This window comes from Heptranchias perlo, chromosome 17 (assembly GCF_035084215.1).
Source record: "Heptranchias perlo isolate sHepPer1 chromosome 17, sHepPer1.hap1, whole genome shotgun sequence".
NCBI classification, from domain to species: domain Eukaryota; kingdom Metazoa; phylum Chordata; class Chondrichthyes; order Hexanchiformes; family Hexanchidae; genus Heptranchias; species Heptranchias perlo.
The window spans coordinates 39,376,909-39,395,231 of record NC_090341.1 but is presented as its reverse complement, the minus strand read 5'-3'; the positions used below and the strand labels follow the sequence as shown (position 1 = coordinate 39,395,231).

Here is an 18,323-nt window from a genome sequence, read left to right as displayed (position 1 = left end):
ACTTGGATTTCCAGAAGGCTTTTGACAAGGTGCCACATCAAAGGCTACAACACAAAATAAGAGCTCATGGTGTCGGGGGTAACATATTAGCATGGCATAAATGGGCCATTTTCAGGTTGGCAAGATGTAACGAGTGGAGTGTCACAGGGATCAGTGCTTGGGTCTCAACTATTTACAACCTTTATCAATGGATGAAGGGATTGAATGTATGGTTGCTAAATTTGCTGATGACACAAAAATAGATAAGAAAGTAAGTTGTGAAGAGGACATAAGGAGTCTGTAAAGGGATATAGATAGGTTAAGTGAGTGGGCAAAAATTTGGCAGATGGAGTATAATGTAGGAAAATGTGAACTTGTTCACTTTAGCAGGAGGAATAGAAAAGCAGTATATTATTTAAATGGAGAGAGATTGCAGAACTCTGAGGTAAAGAGGGATCTGGGTGTCATAGTACATTCATCACAAAAAGTTAGTATGCAGGTACAACAAGTGATTAGGAAGGTTAATGGAATGTTGTCATTTATTGCAAGGGGAATGGAATATAAAAGTAGAGACGTTTCGCGACAGTTGTACAGGGCATTGGTGAGACTGCATCTAGAATACAGCGTGCAGTTTTGGTCTCCTTATTTAAGAAAGGACATAATTGCTTTGGAGGCGATTCAGAGAAGGTTCACTCGACTGATTCCTGGGATGAGGAAAGGTTGGACAAGTTGGGCCTATACACTGGAGTTTAGAAGAATGAGTGGTGACCTTATTGAAACATATAAGATCCTGAGGGGACTAGAAGGGGTAGATGCTGAGGGGATGTTTCCCCTTGTGGGAGAGACTAGAACTAGGGGCCACAGTTTAAAAATAAGAGGTCTCCCATTTAAGATGGAGATGAGGAGAATTTTTTTCTCTCAGAGGGTCGTGAGTCTGTGGAACTCCCTTCCCCAGAGAGGGGTGGAGGCAGGGTCATTGAATATTTTTAAGGCTGAGTTAGATAGATTCCTGATTAACAAGGGAGTCAAAGGTTATAGTAGGTAGACGGGAAAGTAGGGTTGAGGTCACAATCAGATCAGCCATGATCTTATCAAATGACAGTGCAGGTTTGAGGGGCCAAATGGCCTACTCTTGCTCTTAATTCGTATGTTCCATTGGCTAGCTCTTGATCTGCTGCGAGATAAATTACATTTTCATTGGTGCATGTGAAGCTTATTAGATATTTCCATCTCAGACTGGTATCAGGGGAGTCTATAAAATCAACTGGACTACCTTAGGATGATTGGCAGAGGAATTTCACTTTCACTGCTGTATACAAGCCAGTAGGCTATATTGAGCAAACTGAGTCAATTTATTGAATTTTTATGGTGGGGGGAGGGGATGGGTGGAATTGTGACTAACATCTATTTTGAGAGAACAGTTCTAAACTGGGGAAAGAAATTGATGAGACCGCTTCCTTTGCGCGATTAAAGTTCGGGATTAGGTGCAGTCTGTAAGGAAGACAATTTAATTTCTGCAGAAATCTCTAAAATTTCCTCCTTTTTTTCAATGTGCCTGACAATGAGCAAATTATACTGATGGGTTTTATATGTGTATAAATTGAGTATGAAAGTTGAGTGACATAAGTACTCCATGAATGATATGAAAATAGCTAAAGCTGAAATTGAAAGAGTGGTTTTAGTTGACTCGATGTTCAAAATGTCCAGTCATTGTGCGCTGAACTACGTAAACAGTAGAATAGAAGTTGGACCAACTCATGCTTAAACTGTACAATGCTCGAACCATATTGAATACTGTATCCAGTACTCCCAATGCAGTCATTAAAGGGAGATGTTCAAACCATGTAGGTGGTAAAGAGAAGAGCCATCAGTTTGATCCGAGCAGCAGAGAAGTGAGTTAGGAGTGAATACTGGAGAAACCTTTCAGTCTTGAATGGAGGTGACTAAGAGTTGGCTTATAGAAGTTTCTAATAAACAGTGTAGAAAAGATAAATCCAGAACATCGCTTCAAATTATACCATGACAATGGGACAAAGAGGCCTAGGTTGAAAGTAATAAAAAGCAAATTTAGCACTGATGTCAGGAGGTTCATCATACAGTAATAGAGACAAAACCATAGAAATGTTGAAGAAACAGTTGGATGCAATGAAGGGATAATAGGATATTTGTGGATGGATGACTTATGGAACTAATGGCCTTCCTCGTCTGTATTTATTTTGTGATAGAGGTCATGTTTGTTACTTGCTTGGGCCTTTTCTATTCTTCTTACTCTAGTTAATTTTATTGGCTTCCATATTTGTGGTCACTCTCATAGGTGAGTCCCAAATCCCTTTGTCTTTTACAGTGTCTTTATTACCCTTGATATCTAGGTTAGTCTTCAATTACAACAACTTGCATTTATATAGCGCCTTTAACATAGTAAAACGTCCCAAGGCACTTCACAGGAGCGTAATCAGACAAAAATTGACACCGAGCCAAAGAAGGAGACATTAGGACAGGTGACCATTGGTCACAGAGGTAGGTTTTAAGGAGGGCCTTAAAGGAGGACAATTGTAAACAATTTTACAACACCAAGATATAGTCCAACAATTTTATTTGAAATTCACAAGCTTTCGGAGGCTTCCTCCTTCCTCAGGTGAATGTGGAAATGAAATCCTCGAATCCTTCGCATTTATAAATCACAGAACAATACCTGGTGATTACAAATAGTCTTTCCAACTGCCCGTTGCCAAGGCAATCACAGTGTGCAGACAGAGAGGTGTTACCTACAAGGCCACCGAATATACAAACAACCAAAAAAAAACAGAGAGAGGCAGAAACATAGAAACATCCGGAAGGAAGAGAAAGACAGCAAATGACCCGTTATATTAAAAACAGATAACATTTGTTCGCTGGTGGGGTTACGTGTAGCGTGACATGAACCCAAGATCCCAGTTGAGGCCGTCCTCATGGGTGCGGAACTTGGCTATCAATTTCTGCTCGACGATTTTGCGTTGTCGTGTGTCTCGAAGGCCGCCTTGGAGTACGCTTACCCGAAGGTCGGTGGCTGAATGTCCTTGACTGCTGAAGTGTTCCCCGACTGGGAGGGAACCCTCCTGTCTGGCGATTGTTGCGCGGTGTCCGTTCATCCGTTGTCGCAGTGTCTGCATGGTCTCGCCAATGTACCATGCAATGGGCATCCTTTCCTGCAACGTATGAGGTAGACCACTTAAAGGAGGAGAGAAAGGTGGAGAGGTTTTAGGGAGGTTTACACACCTTGGATAACAAACAGTTATCTTGTGGATCCAGAAGATTTTTTTTCACTACTTTGAAAGTGGTAGAATATTACTTCAGACCTCATTTTAGGTTTGAGCTATTAACTGAATTTATTAAACAAATAATGAATGAGCAAATATATGACAGTAATATTATACAGTATATTTACAGTTAAAATTCTAATATCTAGCTCCTCAAAAGGAAAACAGTAATAGGTTGCAATCAATGCATTGAACTATTCATTTTTAGATAACTTTTATATGCAGATCTTTGCATTCTTGTAATCTCTTGTAATTGTGGGGGCTAGGCTATTCCCCCTTATATTTCTGTAAAGATGCCATTTGGCTAGATATTTGGCTCAACTCTCCTCAGCTAAATCAGCTTAAAGAACAGCTCCAGTCATTGAAATGCCCTTTGGCCAGTTGCTGAGGCTTATTGGATTTGAATAACTGGGATTCAATATTAACGGGCTGTCATACACATAACTGCACCAATCATATAGCATATACATAGTTGAAATATGAGGCTTGGTAACTCTGTCAAGCCTGTAACCTGGAAAATAAGTCACTAAACTTCTCAACATTTGTTTCGTTTTAGGTTGGATCCGTACAGCTGTCTTTTAAACTCTTAGATCTAGGATTTCCACTTCCCCTCACCCCTCCCCCCCAATCTTTTGGCAGATCTGAGGCAGACAAAGGTGGAAAGCTACTTGGGTGTGTTCTGTTGCACCTCGGCCTCCCCGCTGTTTTCTGATGGCTAGACTCACCAGTGCCCACTCTGTAACCTCCTCCAACCCTACAACGCTCTTCCAATTCTGGACTTTTGCACATCCCCAATTTTAATCGCTCCAATATTGGTGGCCGTGTCTTCAGCTGCCTGGGCCCTAAGCTCCGGAATTCCCTACCTAAACCTCTCCGCCTCTCTAATTCTCTCTCCTCCTTTAAGACGCTCCTTAAAACCTACCTCTTTAACCAAGTTCTTGGTCACCTGTCCTAACACCTCCTTATGTGGCTCGTGTGAAATTTTGTTTAATAATGCTCCTGTGAAGCACTTTGGGACTTTTTACTACGTTAAAAATGCTATATAAATGCAAAATAAAAACAGAAAATGCTGGAGAAGCTCAGCAAGTCAGGCTGCATCTGTGGAGAAAGAAACAGAGTTAACGTTTCAGGTCGAAGACCTTTCATCAGAATATAAATACAAGTTGTTGTTATTGAGCAGGCATACACAATCCTCATGCAAATGAGGCAAACATGTCCTTGAATGCTGGACACTAGGGCGATTGTTAGGCCCTGGCATGCAGCGTTCAAAGGTTGGTGGTGGGGCACTGAGGCAAAAAGAAAAGAGACCTTTACCAGCACACTTAGAGCAATGCCATGCACAGGCTCATCATCCAGAGAGAAAGACTTCTTCAGGATAATGTCTTCAACAGGCAGCTTGCTGGTCACCTCTGTCTCCTGCTGCAGCAGGCCAAGTTTCTGTTCCAGATTGGCATGATACCTCTACCTCCCAATACATAAATGACCATGGAGCTGGAAACACTACTGGGGTTAGGGTGACGCCTTGGGGTGAACAGAATTTCCATCCCAACATTGATGCCCTGTTCCATTTTCCAAGGTTAGGATCATCTGGGGTGCCCACCTCATCGAGGAAACTAGCTTTTTAAATTTGAACTGCTGCCCCTGAGGCCCTTCATGATGCTGGATAGCAGAAAGGCACAAACGTCCCTTGCACCTAGGATACAAAAAGTGAGAATTACGTCATATAACATAATTCCCACATTTGTACATGCCGATCCATTTGTGGGTGGGTGCATTATGCACTCGCACCCAAATCAACCGGAAATTTTAGCAGGCAGAAATGGGGAGAGGAGGGCTGTATCACTGGGTCCTGTCTCCAAATTTCATCCAGATTATGCTCATCTGGCAGACCCAGGGCTTCGAACATTCTCTAGGGTCCCATGATGTCTAAACTCTAGGAAATTCATAAGATAGAACAAAATAGAAATGTAAAAAGGCCAGTTGGATCCATAAAATCTGTTGCAGCATTGAATTGTGCAGGCAGGCCTAATCCAGAGTTATGTTCCAAATCACCAGTGTAGAAGTACCCTTACATAACAACAGTGACTGTACTTCAAAGCCATTCATGTATTTGACTGCTTTGGGACTTCAATGGGAGATGTGATAAAATGCTAAATTCAAGTCATTATATTATTATTACTACAACTGTAATCGTAGGAATCAACAAGTCACTCATGCGTTTAAAGTTCATTTTCTACTGTCCCACTTGATCTAATTAGATCGGAACCAACTGCTTTCAGCTTTTTTCATTATTTGGATCTCAAAGAAGTACAATTGTCATTTTGTGTACACTTTGTGCAACACCTCTCGAGCTTTTTTAAATGTACCAGTCCATCTTCTGTGGCATTGCACATTGGGAATTAAGACTAAGTGCAGTCTTCAGGTGAAGTAGGGTTAAAGGTTGAACAATAATTGAACTAGGGCATGCAGATATAATTCAGTCTTAATTTTGAAGTTATACATTCCATCCTTGTATTTATATTTCCACTACGAATTCGTACATCCGCATTTATAATGGAAACTGCCTATGTAAACTTGTCGTGCTGTTTACATAGCCTCCTATCATACCATATAAACATGGAATGTCAAAATTGGATAGCCATGTGGTGAAGGATAGAATACTAGAGCCTGGTCTTTAGTTGTTTCCAAGCCTTTATTCACAGAGATTCCCCTTACACACACACACCACCCGAGATAAGCTCTCCTATAAAAAGGATACAGTTGATACCCACCACCTCAATACAATTAACACTCATTGATATAAATCATACAATTAACAGGGAATAGGCTGGCTTTGTCATGGGCTCATTGGCAGCCTGGTTCCGCAAAGGTGAGGGCTTCTTCGAGGAGCTTACAGAATATTCCTCTGCGCTGCTGCCCATGAGGGGAAGCAACCTCTGAAGAACAAACACTAGCTTCTCCACTGGTACTAGGAACAGTATTCTGATTACCACAATCAGTGGGGGAATGAACCTGACAAAACAGAAATATCTTTAAATCTCTTGGCAAGAGCCAAAAAATATCCTTTAGTCACAGAGCTTTCCCAGCACACTTTGGTTGAGGCCATGCAGAAGCTTCATATGTTTTGCTTGCATTTGTCTCCATAACAGGACCCCTGAGATCATCATCCATTTGTTCTGCAGTCAGGGGCTGACATGTCTTATGCCTCCACTCAACTATATCAGATTCCACTTCTACATCTGCATCCTCTGGCATCTTTGTGCTCTGTGTCACACCAAGCATTAATTCTTCATCAAAATTATCTGTGCGAGCCTCAGATAGGTGTCTCTGGGCTGCTGAGCGCAAGGGAGAAGGTGAATGATGGGGTTGGTGAGTGGTCGCCAGTGTTACTAGAGATAGAGCATTAGAATAGTCGAATCTGGAGGTGACAGAGGCTGGGTATTCTGCGGCGAGTGACTCACCTCCTGACTCCCCAAAGCCTTTCCACTATCTACAAGGCACAAGTCAGGAGTGTGATGGAATACTCTCCACTTGCCTGGATGAGTGCAGCCCCAACAACACTCAAGAAGCTCGACACCATCCAAGATAAAGCAGCCCGCTTGATTGGCACCCCATCCACCACCCTAAACATTCACTCCCTTCACCACCGGCGCACTGTGGCTGCAGTGTGCACCATCCACAGGATGCACTGCAGCAACTCGCCAAGGCTTCTTCGACAGCACCTCCCAAACCCGCGACCTCTACCACCTAGAAGGACAAGGGCAGCAGGCGCATGGGAACAACACCACCTGCACGTTCCCCTCCAAGTCACACACCATCCCGACTTGGAAATATATCGCCGTTCCTTCATTGTCGCTGGGTCAAAATCCTGGAACTCCCTTCCTAACAGCATTGTGGGAGAACCGTCACCACACGGACTGCAGCGGTTCAAGAAGGCGGCTCACCACCACCTTCTCAAGGGCAATTAGGGATGGGCAATAAATGCCGGCCTTGCCAGCGACGCCCACATCCCGTGAACGAATAAAAAAAAAAGGATGAGGGTTTCGGCAGAAGATGGGCTGAGGCAAGAGTTGAGCCGGTCGATGTTACGGAAATGTAAATAGGTGGTTTTTGTGATAGAGAAGATATGGGGCTTGATTTTAACATGGCGACGGGGAGTCAACGGGTGGGTGAGTCGTCATGTGGGAAATCCGGAAAGATTTTCTGTTCGTTCGTTCGAGCGATCGCAACTAAATTGAAGGCCCTCAATTTTACTTGCGGGTTTCGAGTCTCCAACCTGCGCAGCGGGCGTATTGCGCACCCGAGTGACCTGCTGTGAACTAGAGTATTTAAAGTGCCATTGGAACAATGGAATTTGAAGGAGAAAGGAGGAAAATTCAAAAATGCAGCATCATAGGATGAAGGCAGCAGTCCGTTTCAGCGACTCCTCCCTTGAGTTTCAACTGGCTGGTGTTGGAAGCAGGAGGGATGTCCGTTACCTGGCTGATAGGAGGAAGCACCCTGCTCCTGCCACCAAGAAGGCGTGGCTGGAGGTGGCAGAGGAGATCAGCAGCAGGAGCACAGTGCCCAGGTCATGGGTGCAATACAGGAAATGTTTTAATGACCTAACCAGGTCAGGAAAGGTGAGTACAGTTACTGATTCACCTACATCCTGTGGTGTATGTTATCTCCCCTCTCACTCTGCCTTGCCAAGCATACTCCATCACATCACTCCTCACACCCACTTAAGTCTCATCATCAACTTACCTTCACTTTCTGTGCACTTCCTCAACTCCCCATTTGTGAATCCACCACTCCCACTCACCCCAATCCTGATGCAATGAGATGAATCTGTCTAATAGTCACCCTTTGATGCTTTTGCTTCAGCCTCACCCAAAGCAATACATCCATTGGGTGAACATGACACCTTCACTCACTCACACATCTGTTCTTTCTCCCCTTGCAGGAGAAGAGAGCACAAAATGCATGGGTGGGGAGTAGGACTGGAGGGGGCCCACCACAAATAGTATCCCTGACAAATGCAGAGGAGGAGGCGATGGACATAAGTCGCATGGTTGCATGCCTGGCTGTCAGAGATGACGAGACTGGCAACCCACATAAGGCTGGTGACAGGACTTTAACATCCTGCATGCACATCTGGAATTGATGTTATCAACGATTGACCTGTTGCACACCTCAGTATGCTCATTGGAAACTAATTTCTGCGATAGTTTTTTAATGTTGCTTTATGTTCTCTTCCAGGGCCTTCACGGATTGATGAGGAGGCAGACGCCATGGAAGAAGGGGATTCCTCAGAGGAGTTCAATTCCTCTGAGGGCACACCTTCACACCACATCCAGCCATGCACCAGCGCAGATACTCGCACTTGGGTGGGTCCTGTTAGGCAGATAGTTGGGTTGTCACCTGGTGATTCAACATTCACAAGTGAGCACGAGCAAATACTAGTGACAGGGGCAGCTGTGGATAGTCCACATCGGTGGGGGGCGCACTCCTCTCCAAGCTCTGCTCAGCTGGACCCGGATGATGAACCTGGGGGGACATCATTGAGAGTGAGAAATATTGAGGTACAGCTCCACCTTTGCGAGGTAGTGGAAAAGGTGTCATACACACTCTCCACAATAGCGGATAGGATGGAGGAGTCCAACTCCATCGCTAGTGGATTGGTGATGCAGGTAAATGCAGGAATGTTTTTGATGGAGAGAGTGGCAGCCTCCATTGAGCTCCAAGCATGGCTCTCTAATGAGTCCATGAAGGCCATGAGAACAGCTGTGCGGACTCTGGATACCAATATATCTGTCGCCTTAAACAGGCAGACATAAACTTCATCCGTGGCCTTAGAAAGTGCCACATGTCCTCACCTGCTTGCTGTCCAGCAGAGTGGTGGGAGTGATGGTGCGCCAGCCTAGGAGAGGGACGATGGCGAAAAAGGACGTAGAAGTGGAGACTCAATCAAAGCGCTCCCATGTCATACCCATTGCCGCACCCTCAACCAGTACCCACAATGCTGCCTCCTCTCCCGATTTCCGTGTCTGCATAGGTGCAATCTTTGCGGGGCCCTCACGGGCTCCAACACCCAGAGGTTGTAGGCCGAGAGCATCTCATCAGTCAGGGCATGAATCTGAGCAACCTGCCTCTACCTCTGCTGAAGCCACAGGGAATACACCACATAGAAGCGCTAGGAAGAGGAAGGCTAAGGTTTTGTAATCACCAAGGGTCTGCACAAGGGTGTCTGACGGAGTGTCATGTTTTTCATTTATATTTGTTTTTTGTTAAATGCACGTTAAATGTTGTAATTCCCGCCACCACTGCCGCGTCGTGCCCATTCTTGAGTCCCTTTTGTGAAATTGCCCTTTCGCGGGCTTCATCATGAACGGCAAGACATGATGTCACCCATTGGGCGCGTGTACAATGGGTGTATGTGTGGTTGAAGGACTGTTTTGTGCAAACGGAGTGGGGGGCTGGTGTTGGTGATGTTGGTGGCGGTTCTTTGAGGCGACCTGAGCAGTTCACTATCTTCAGTTTGCAGATCTCGTTATGAGAACCTGTCAGATATGAGACCATCCCTGGCATCATGGGCAGCCATGTGCGTTGCTGCTCTGGCGATGGGGTTACCCATCTTCTTTGTCCTCCTCCTCCTCCTCGTCCTCCTTCTCATCCTCATCTCCTTCAATGTTGCTGCCATATGAGGATTCCTCTTGAGCAAATTCGAGCTCCTTCACCTATAACCATCTCTGCTGAGTGATGTTGTGCAAGACGCAACACACCACTATTATTCTGCACACCCTCACTAGTGAGTACTGAAGGGCTCCCCCAGATCTATCCAGGCACCTGAAACGCATCTTCAACATTCTTATGCTTGTTCAATGACAGACATGGTGGGGTTTCTCACAAGTGTCATGAGCCATGTCTGCAGGGGCTATCCCTTGTCTCCAAGGAGCCAGCCCTTAATTCTGCCTTGTGCGTGGAAGAGAGCTGGGATGTTGGGGACTCGTGCAAAACAAAGAAATCATGGCAGCTGCCCAGGAATTTGGCACACACCTGCAGAAACCTCCTCCGGTGGTCGCACACCAGCTGTGCATTGATGGAGTGATATCACTTTGGGTTTATGAACAGTCCTGGCTCGTGTGGAGGTCCTTGTATTGCTACGTGTGTGCAATCAATTGTGCCCTGCACCCGTGGGAAGCCAGCCAGAGAGCTGAAACCCTCTCAGTCTGGCCGATGCCATCGCGGGGGAAACTGATGTAGTCGGAAGCCCTGGCAAACAAGCCATCTGTTACCTGTCATATTCACTTATGTGCAGATGACTGAGATACCCTGGAGCTGTCACCGGCGGCGCCCTGGAAGAAATTGAGAGCAGTGGTTACTTTAACTGCGACGGGCAATGCATGGCCACCGGGCCCAGCCGGCAGCAGCTCTGCATGAAGGAGCATGCAGATGTCTGCGACCACCTGGCGACTCAATCGTAACCTGCGTAGGCACTGCTTCTCTGGGAGATCCAGGAAGCTCTGCCTCTCACATGGCTAGTGCTTCCTACGACCTCGGCCCCTCCATTGGTCCCCTCTCTGCTCCTATGTAGGTCCTTGTGGTGCACCTGTGTCTCGTGCACTTGCGGCTCCCAGAACTGCACACCGTGTCTGCCGTGGATGGTGATGTGCCTTCTCCTCAGATGTACTGTGGAATAGATCCATTGCCCCTCCATCCTGACGTTGTCAGTTTGAGGGGGTCCAAAACGTAGGTAAATATATCTGAACACAAGAATTCTCAGTGTGAACAAAGAAATCTCAGTCTAAACACAAAGAACTCCCAGCCAAACGTTTGTCTGAGAGAATTGAGTGGCCAGCTGCAAAAATCACCTGTTATTCCCACGTGTCAATCACTGGTTTAAAGGTCCAAATGAGGGTCGGCTGCAACTTGCCTTCATTTCCGTGCCGTGTTTCAGAGGCCACGGGAGACACATTCAAGGAAAGTTAAAATCGTTTGTCTGGCTGAATACACAAAAATTCAATCCCCTCAAGTGCTTCAACAGCATTAATTGGCCCTTTAAATGTTGGCCTGCTGGCTTTAAGTGCTGGCGGGACTTCCAATTGTCTGTGCACGTGCGTGCATCCAAACGAGCCTGGGTGAAACATGGAGGTGAGCACTTTGGAACTGGGATGTGGTCCCGCTCCGAAATCTTATTATTTTCACTACCCACCTGCCCCCAACCCTGTTCTTGGGGGTTAAAATTACTCCCTTGGAGTCAGAAACTCAGATGAAGGTCAAATAGCTCGGCAGGGTTGCAAACAGTCTGCTTCAACCTGAGATGGTGGCTGGGGAGGGATATGGAATTGGTGGCAAGGGTACAGAATTTGTGGCAGGGACCAAAGATAATATCAGCTGCCATGGGGGCCAGGAAAGGAAGTGATAAAGAAGTACATGAGCTCCTCACATTTGTTGTTGGCGAGGGCTGGGAAAAGGGGTTTCAGGTGACATTTGGTAGTGGAGAAATGAAACTGGGGTTATCTTTGCTCTCCAGGATGATCCTGGAGTAGTGAGCAGTTTTGGCAGAGGAAAGCACGGCCCGATTTGTACTTGATGTGGTCCAGCCAGATATGGTGATAGATGGCTAAATCAGCTGAGTGCCAGGTATACTCAAATCTGCTTGATGAAGTGAAGATGGGGGCCTTACCAGGGGGAACAACCTGGGGTGTGAGAGAGCATGGGTTTTACTGGAGATAAGGACATCAAAGCTGAAGGAGAGAAGTGGGTGAGCAATTTGACAGCTGCATAAGTATTCTGACAAATAGAGGGCCAAAGACTAGACAGTTGGGAGTTTGAAAATACAACTTCAGAAGAGTTTATTCCATGGGCGGACACAGAAGGAAGTAGGGTTGGAAAAGGATAGGGAGACATGGGTGGTGAGGGATACCAGGAAGTGGTTGGAGGTGGCCTTGTCCGTGACTAAGACGATGGGAATAGAGAAGCTACTTGAGATGACAATGTTGAGGGGGTGGCCGTGAATATGGATAAGAGAGATTTTATGACGAGGTTAAGGGAGGACAGGACGACAGTGAAATCAGAAGAGGGAGGGCAAGGGGAGCTGACATTCAGATTCAAATCACCGAGGATGGGAGTGCAAAGTCTAAGGGCAGACAGGAAGGATATCCTCATTTGAAACTCTGGGGCTTGGAGGGACGATAGAGAACAAGGATTTTAAAGGAGAGGTGAGGGGGTGAAAGAAGGTGAGGTGCTCAAAGGAGGAGAAGGTAACGGCGGAGTAGACGGAGAGACCAAGGTGTGATTTGGTGATGAGGGCCATGATAGTTTGGGCGGGGCCAATGGTAGAAATTATTGCCAGGCTTCTGTAACGTGCAAAATATCACCACCCATGAGCCAAGTTTTTGTCAAACCCATATATAAATATAGTTTTACTAGTCACGCACAAAACAAGAACAGCAGTTAAATGTATTTTTCTTCCGAATAAATATAAAACAGCAGTGTTCTGTTTTTTTGATGAACCCCACACATAGTGGAGATGTTGCTCAACTGCATGTTTTGAATTCCATAAGAAAACAGCAAAACAAATTAAATTAAAGCTAATCTGTTGCTACTCATTACATCCATTCAGTTTTGAACTGCAATAAGCCGTTTATCATTATCGCTAAAGCTGCTTGACTAACTAATCATACAGGCAGTGAGCTGGACACCTTAAGGAGAAGAGCAAACCGCAATCTTGCCGAGAGCAACTTTAGTTTTAATCTCCAAGGAGGAGCTCTGCTCTTTCTTCTTTTATCTTGGCTTCTTTCTGGAAATGCGAATGTCTGTATCCTGGAGGCAAAAACTGATTTGTAACATGCTCCCAAACATTAGACATTGCACCAACACAGTGATTTTAAACCTCCAACTTTGGCACCTCCAGCTCTGGTTTGTTTGTGCGTTTACAAACCACAGACAAATTAATAAACATCATTCTTAAACACATTGAAACAACTATGATTTTGTTATTTTAGTTAAGATTTGTTCCCTACACCCTGCAGTATGTATTCCTCCCTTTATTTTATCAGCTTTCATCTGTAGTACGGAGAAACAGTAGCATGTTATCACATACCATCTCACTTATGGACCAGTTTAAGATCGTCAACTATCACGTATCAAATGATCAATTAGAGAGACAGATCCTCAGTCTATTTAAATAGCAATTACTTTTCTATTTGTTTTCTTGCATTCCACTTAGGGGTTGTTGTTTAGGACGAACACAAAACGTTGCCGCAGTAGGTTGGGTGTAAGGAAGTGGCCAGGTCTGAGGAGAGAGAATCGGTGTGAGAGGGCGCAGAACATCATACTCACTGCCTCTTTACAAGTCTCAAACCTAACCATCCAAAGCTAAATACACCTTTGCAGAATTTAGTCATTTACAGGGTTAATTTATTAACATAATACACAAATATTATAACATTTTGAAGTTTTTGATTAACTAGGATATTTTTCGAATTATCACTATTTGCATTCCAAATAAGATTAATTGCCTTGTTCCTTATATTGTCTAATTATATATTCATAGTAATAAAATATAGCACAATACTGTTTCTTTGTACACTGAGGAATAGCCATGATTTCAATTGTTTTCTTTACAGCAATCTAATTATACTTTATTAACGTAATGCCATTAAAATAAGGTTGTTCTTAGTACTATGTGAACTTAATATCAATACAAATTTGGAGAAATGTATTTTGTCCGTCAATCGTTTTACCCATATTTAAAGTAAAAGCAGCATCTCACTCTTCCCTGCACGGGACGCTTAACAAGATACCTCTTCGCATTTCGAAAAATGGGTATTTCTGTCCAGGCTTTGCTAAAGTTTAATGGTGTGATCAATGATTATTTGGGCACTGTGGGCATGTTTGTGTAATGCTGCAATGCTCTGAATATACCAGTAAACGTTTTTATTTTATTTTGACTAACCATAGTGGTCATATTGTAATTACAAGCTACTCGTGTTTCCAGTTTGGTTCGCACAATCGGAACAAAGCACAAAGAAAAAGCTTTCTCTCACAGCAACATAGACAGCCTGGTGGCTAGAAATCAAATTTTGTAAGCAAGCTGTGCACAGGGTCGTAGGTTCAAATTCTGATTGAGATTACACTTGCGTTGTCGACAACAACGCTGCTCACAGCCTGGTTTAAAAGTTTCCATCAAATCCCCCATTGCATCAGGCTATTCTTCTTGGAAGTCGATAAAAGCAATGCTGGACAAAATAGCAATCTGGATTTATTCCGTTTTTATCTGGTCATTGTACAAGGCAACGATTGTTGAGGGGCATTATCAGCATTTTAGGGAGTTTTTGGGGCAGCTGCATTCCTGGAACAAGCATCTGTAGTCTGCTCCAGAATTCTGTTCCGCCACAGCTATATTGATGACTGCGGCACATTCGTGTTGTATCAGCATTGGTGCAAGGAGTATTCAGCTTTTATTTTTTTTAAATTATGAATCAATTGAGTCATGAGGAGTCTTGCAAGTCTTTGTGTTTTATTAACAAATTTCTGACTTTCTTTGCCCAACCAAGAGTATTAATTGATTTTTTAAAAAGTAAAGCTGGTGCTCATTAAAAATTGTGGAGTTCGCAAGGAATGTCATTTTTCCTCATTGCAAGGCCAGCATGCCATTTTAAAGCGAGCCTTGGTTATGTGTCAGTTGCTAATTCAGGGCGAGCAAATCAGCACGCATGATCAGCTGTGTCTTCTTGCGTCATTCTCTGTCTGTTGAGCACACTCCTGCCGTGCATAAAAAAATAGGGCAACCACAGTCAGTGAGAAAGAGACACTGGGGGTCAGACAGAGCTTTGATCCTCAACTGACAGATTAGATCAGCTGGCAGATTGCTGTGTCTCTGCAGCTGATCAGATGTGCATGTGGAACTTTCTTGAGCATATATGTATATATAAACTGATATATTTTGGGGATTGTTTCAGTGTCTCATATGAAACAAGGGCAACAGAGAAATAGATTTTGTTTTAAATTTGCATCTTCCCTTTCTCTGAAATAAATTTGCACAGAAAGTCCCTTTTATGAATATTGCATGTTTACATTTTCCAAAGTATGTAGACAAATTACCACTTTTATTTTGTAGACACAGATGAACCATGAATCATTTAAGTATATTAGCATCAGTACATCAGCACGGGTAATCAAAGTTGACAACTTCGGAGAAATAGTTTCATGATCAACTTTAAGATATATTCTTTAAAATAGGATATTAGGTCTGTGACACTTTCAAATCTATTTTTTTTCAGAAGTATGCTTCTGCCTGTATCACTAATTCACTGGAATAATTATTCCGATTTATGTTTTTTTTCTCTCTCTAATTTTCTTTCATTCGCTCCTGAAAGCATTGACTCCTTGCTAAGTCAGGTTCCACAGTGAGTAAGGCGCCAGTGCCCTCCTGTACCTCACTCAAGTGGCTATTTATGTGTGGGCCATGACAAGGACAGTTGGCAGACTGTGCAATGATGCATTACAGCGAAGCCTGACCCTATCCTCACCCACCATGTGCACTCCAGCAGGGGTCCCTGGGTAGCAATCAGTAGTGACAAACCTGGCTATTTTCTTTTCTTCCTTCCAAACTCAAGGGCATTGAGACCAATTTAGTGCCCTTAACACTGTCTCAGCTGAAATCAACTTAGCCTGCACAGACCAGAGATCTAACCTGGGGCACATCTGGCCTGTATGCCTCAGCAACTGAATGCACAAACTTGCTGAACCATCAGAAGAACTGTCACCAGGTTTTATTTATATCTATGGTGTTATATTTTCTTCAGGATAAAAGTATCTTGGAAAAGATGCTAGGTTTAGCGTGGGGTGCTCCTTAAAATTTGATTCCACATACAATGAATCCAAGCAGTGAGGATTTAAGGGTCACTGCCCCTTTCAGTCTTTTTATCCTCAGTCGACTTTCGAGCCACTTCCATAACCCACGCTGCAAGTAAGGTCATGTCTTACATTCACACATCAGGTCTTTCATAGCGTGGCTAAAGTAAACACAAACAAAAATTATAAATCTCCATAATCCATATCGATGCGGGTATGTCAGTGTAGTGATCGTGTTACTGGACTAATATTCCAGAGAACGTGCATTCAAATCCCATCTTTGCAGTTTGAAAATTTGAATTCAGTTTAAAAAATCTGGAAATAAAAAACTGTTACCTGTCGGATTGTTGTAAGAATCTAATTGGTTCACTAATGTACTTTATGGAAGGAAACCTGCCTTCCTACCCGGTCTGGTATATGTGTGACTCCAGTCCCACACCAATGTGAATGACTCTTAACTGCCCTTAGGGATGCCAGTGATGCCCACATCCAGAGAATGAATAAAAAAACTCTCCAAGTCAGAAAGTAAAGAGAAGTTTGATTGCAGGGCTTTGCGTGTGGAGCATATACTGTAATCAAGATTTACTTGGATTATCTACCTTCAATATTGTTCAACCTTCTTCCTCTTATTCATTCTTCATCAACAGAAAAATTATATCAAGCCACAGTCAAGCACCCACTCCAAGAAACCATGTACAGACTCTGACATTTTAAAAAATATTTCTTCTTAAATATAGTGACACTGAAAATCACTTCATATTACTAGTGCCAGTCACAAATGCTATACAGTTTGAAATAATATAATTTGAAATAAAATTAGAAAGGAGTAAAAATATTCCTTCCACTCTTCCTATCTTCCCCTTTCTTCTTGCTATTCTCTCTCTTCTTACTGTTTTAAGTTTTATTTTAATTGGCAAATTTATTTTCTAAATACTTTGATTTTTAATTAGTGAATTTATGATCTAAATATTTTCATTTTTAAAATTTATTTTAAGTTTAAATAACATTCACCCTTGGAAATCCTCCCACTTGACAGTAACCTCGGACCCATATTAGTTCAGTTGCCCGGTATGCTAAAAGGCACAAGCTGAGGGGCAACATTGTAGTTTGACTGGATTGTAGCAACCAGGTCAAACTATGCTACAATTTTAGAGCTGGCATTGGCAGCAAGACAATGGTCCTAATTTTAGTTTTTGGTGTACATTGGGTGGGCATTGGCGGAGCCATTGAAATGCCCGCCCAATGTTGTCGGCAAGAAGCCCGAACCATTTTGATGGTTGGGCCTCATTTAAATGTAGTTGTCGAGTTGCCCGCCTGACGTAAGCCCTGACGGGCTGCTTGCCATTTTGAGAGGGTGGGAAATCTAACAGAGCAGCCACTAAGCATGGGAATGCAGCTGCACCTTAAAGGAGAGGACTGAACAGATCATGGATGGGGGGGGTTGGCTGGTGGGTGACGAGGGTATAATTTAAGGGCCTCAAGACTTTGCAGAAGGAGCATCGAGGGCTAGTCAGGTAATTCTGAAGGTTAAATACTGCCAAATTCCCAGACCTGCTTCTAATGATCCCTTTAACTTACACTGGACCTGGCCATTTCCTACCCTGTAAAGTTAATGAATAGTGGGCAGGTTTACCGCTGAGCAAGCACCTTGCTGGTGATGATGAAAATAGCATTGGGTCCTAAAGACATCATAGACCCCTGATTTGTATGGAATAATGAGACTCCAGCTTGTTTCCGGTGGGAGTGCCAGTCACCTAGAGTGAGGCCTACTTGAAAATCACATTGGACAGGCCTTGGGTGGGAAATCAGCAGCAAGTTTACGTTTATTATTCTCAACTCGCCACCATCCCATTCATGCTAAAAATGGGACAGTAGAAAGATGAAAATCACCCCGAACTGGTCAGTAGTGCAGGGAGCTGAGCACCACTCCAAGTAGTTACTTTATTGCCACTGTCCAAAAGTTTAAAATGGTCTGAGAACAAAAATAAGTCTGTTTTAATTTTAGGCCAGCCTGAAACTCAGATGTGTCACTGTACTTGTTACCTTGAGCTGGCAAATCAAAATGATGCTTTATATGAATGTTTTGATTGTTCCAACTCAAGCCAAATGAAAGTAACTTGTGCTGGTAGTTCACTTCAGACAATCAGGTAGAGCAAAATACCCTGGGCTGCTGATAAAACCCCACCTCAAGGACACAAATTGCAG

General features: G+C 43.8%; 1 protein-coding gene and 1 long non-coding RNA gene across 5 annotated transcripts in view; one reads left to right on the top strand and one right to left on the bottom strand.

Annotated features, from left to right (window-relative positions):
* Positions 1–18,323, top strand: part of LOC137334260 (contactin-4-like) — a 1,825,202-nt gene that overhangs the window by 1,797,010 nt on the left and 9,869 nt on the right. The window lies entirely within an intron of this gene.
* LOC137334262 (uncharacterized) overlaps positions 3,020–18,323 on the bottom strand; it is a 65,150-nt gene continuing 49,846 nt past the window's right edge. The window contains exon 3 of the long non-coding RNA XR_010966119.1: positions 3,020–3,186. This is a non-coding gene — a long non-coding RNA (uncharacterized lncRNA). The remainder of the gene's footprint in view (positions 3,187–18,323) is intronic.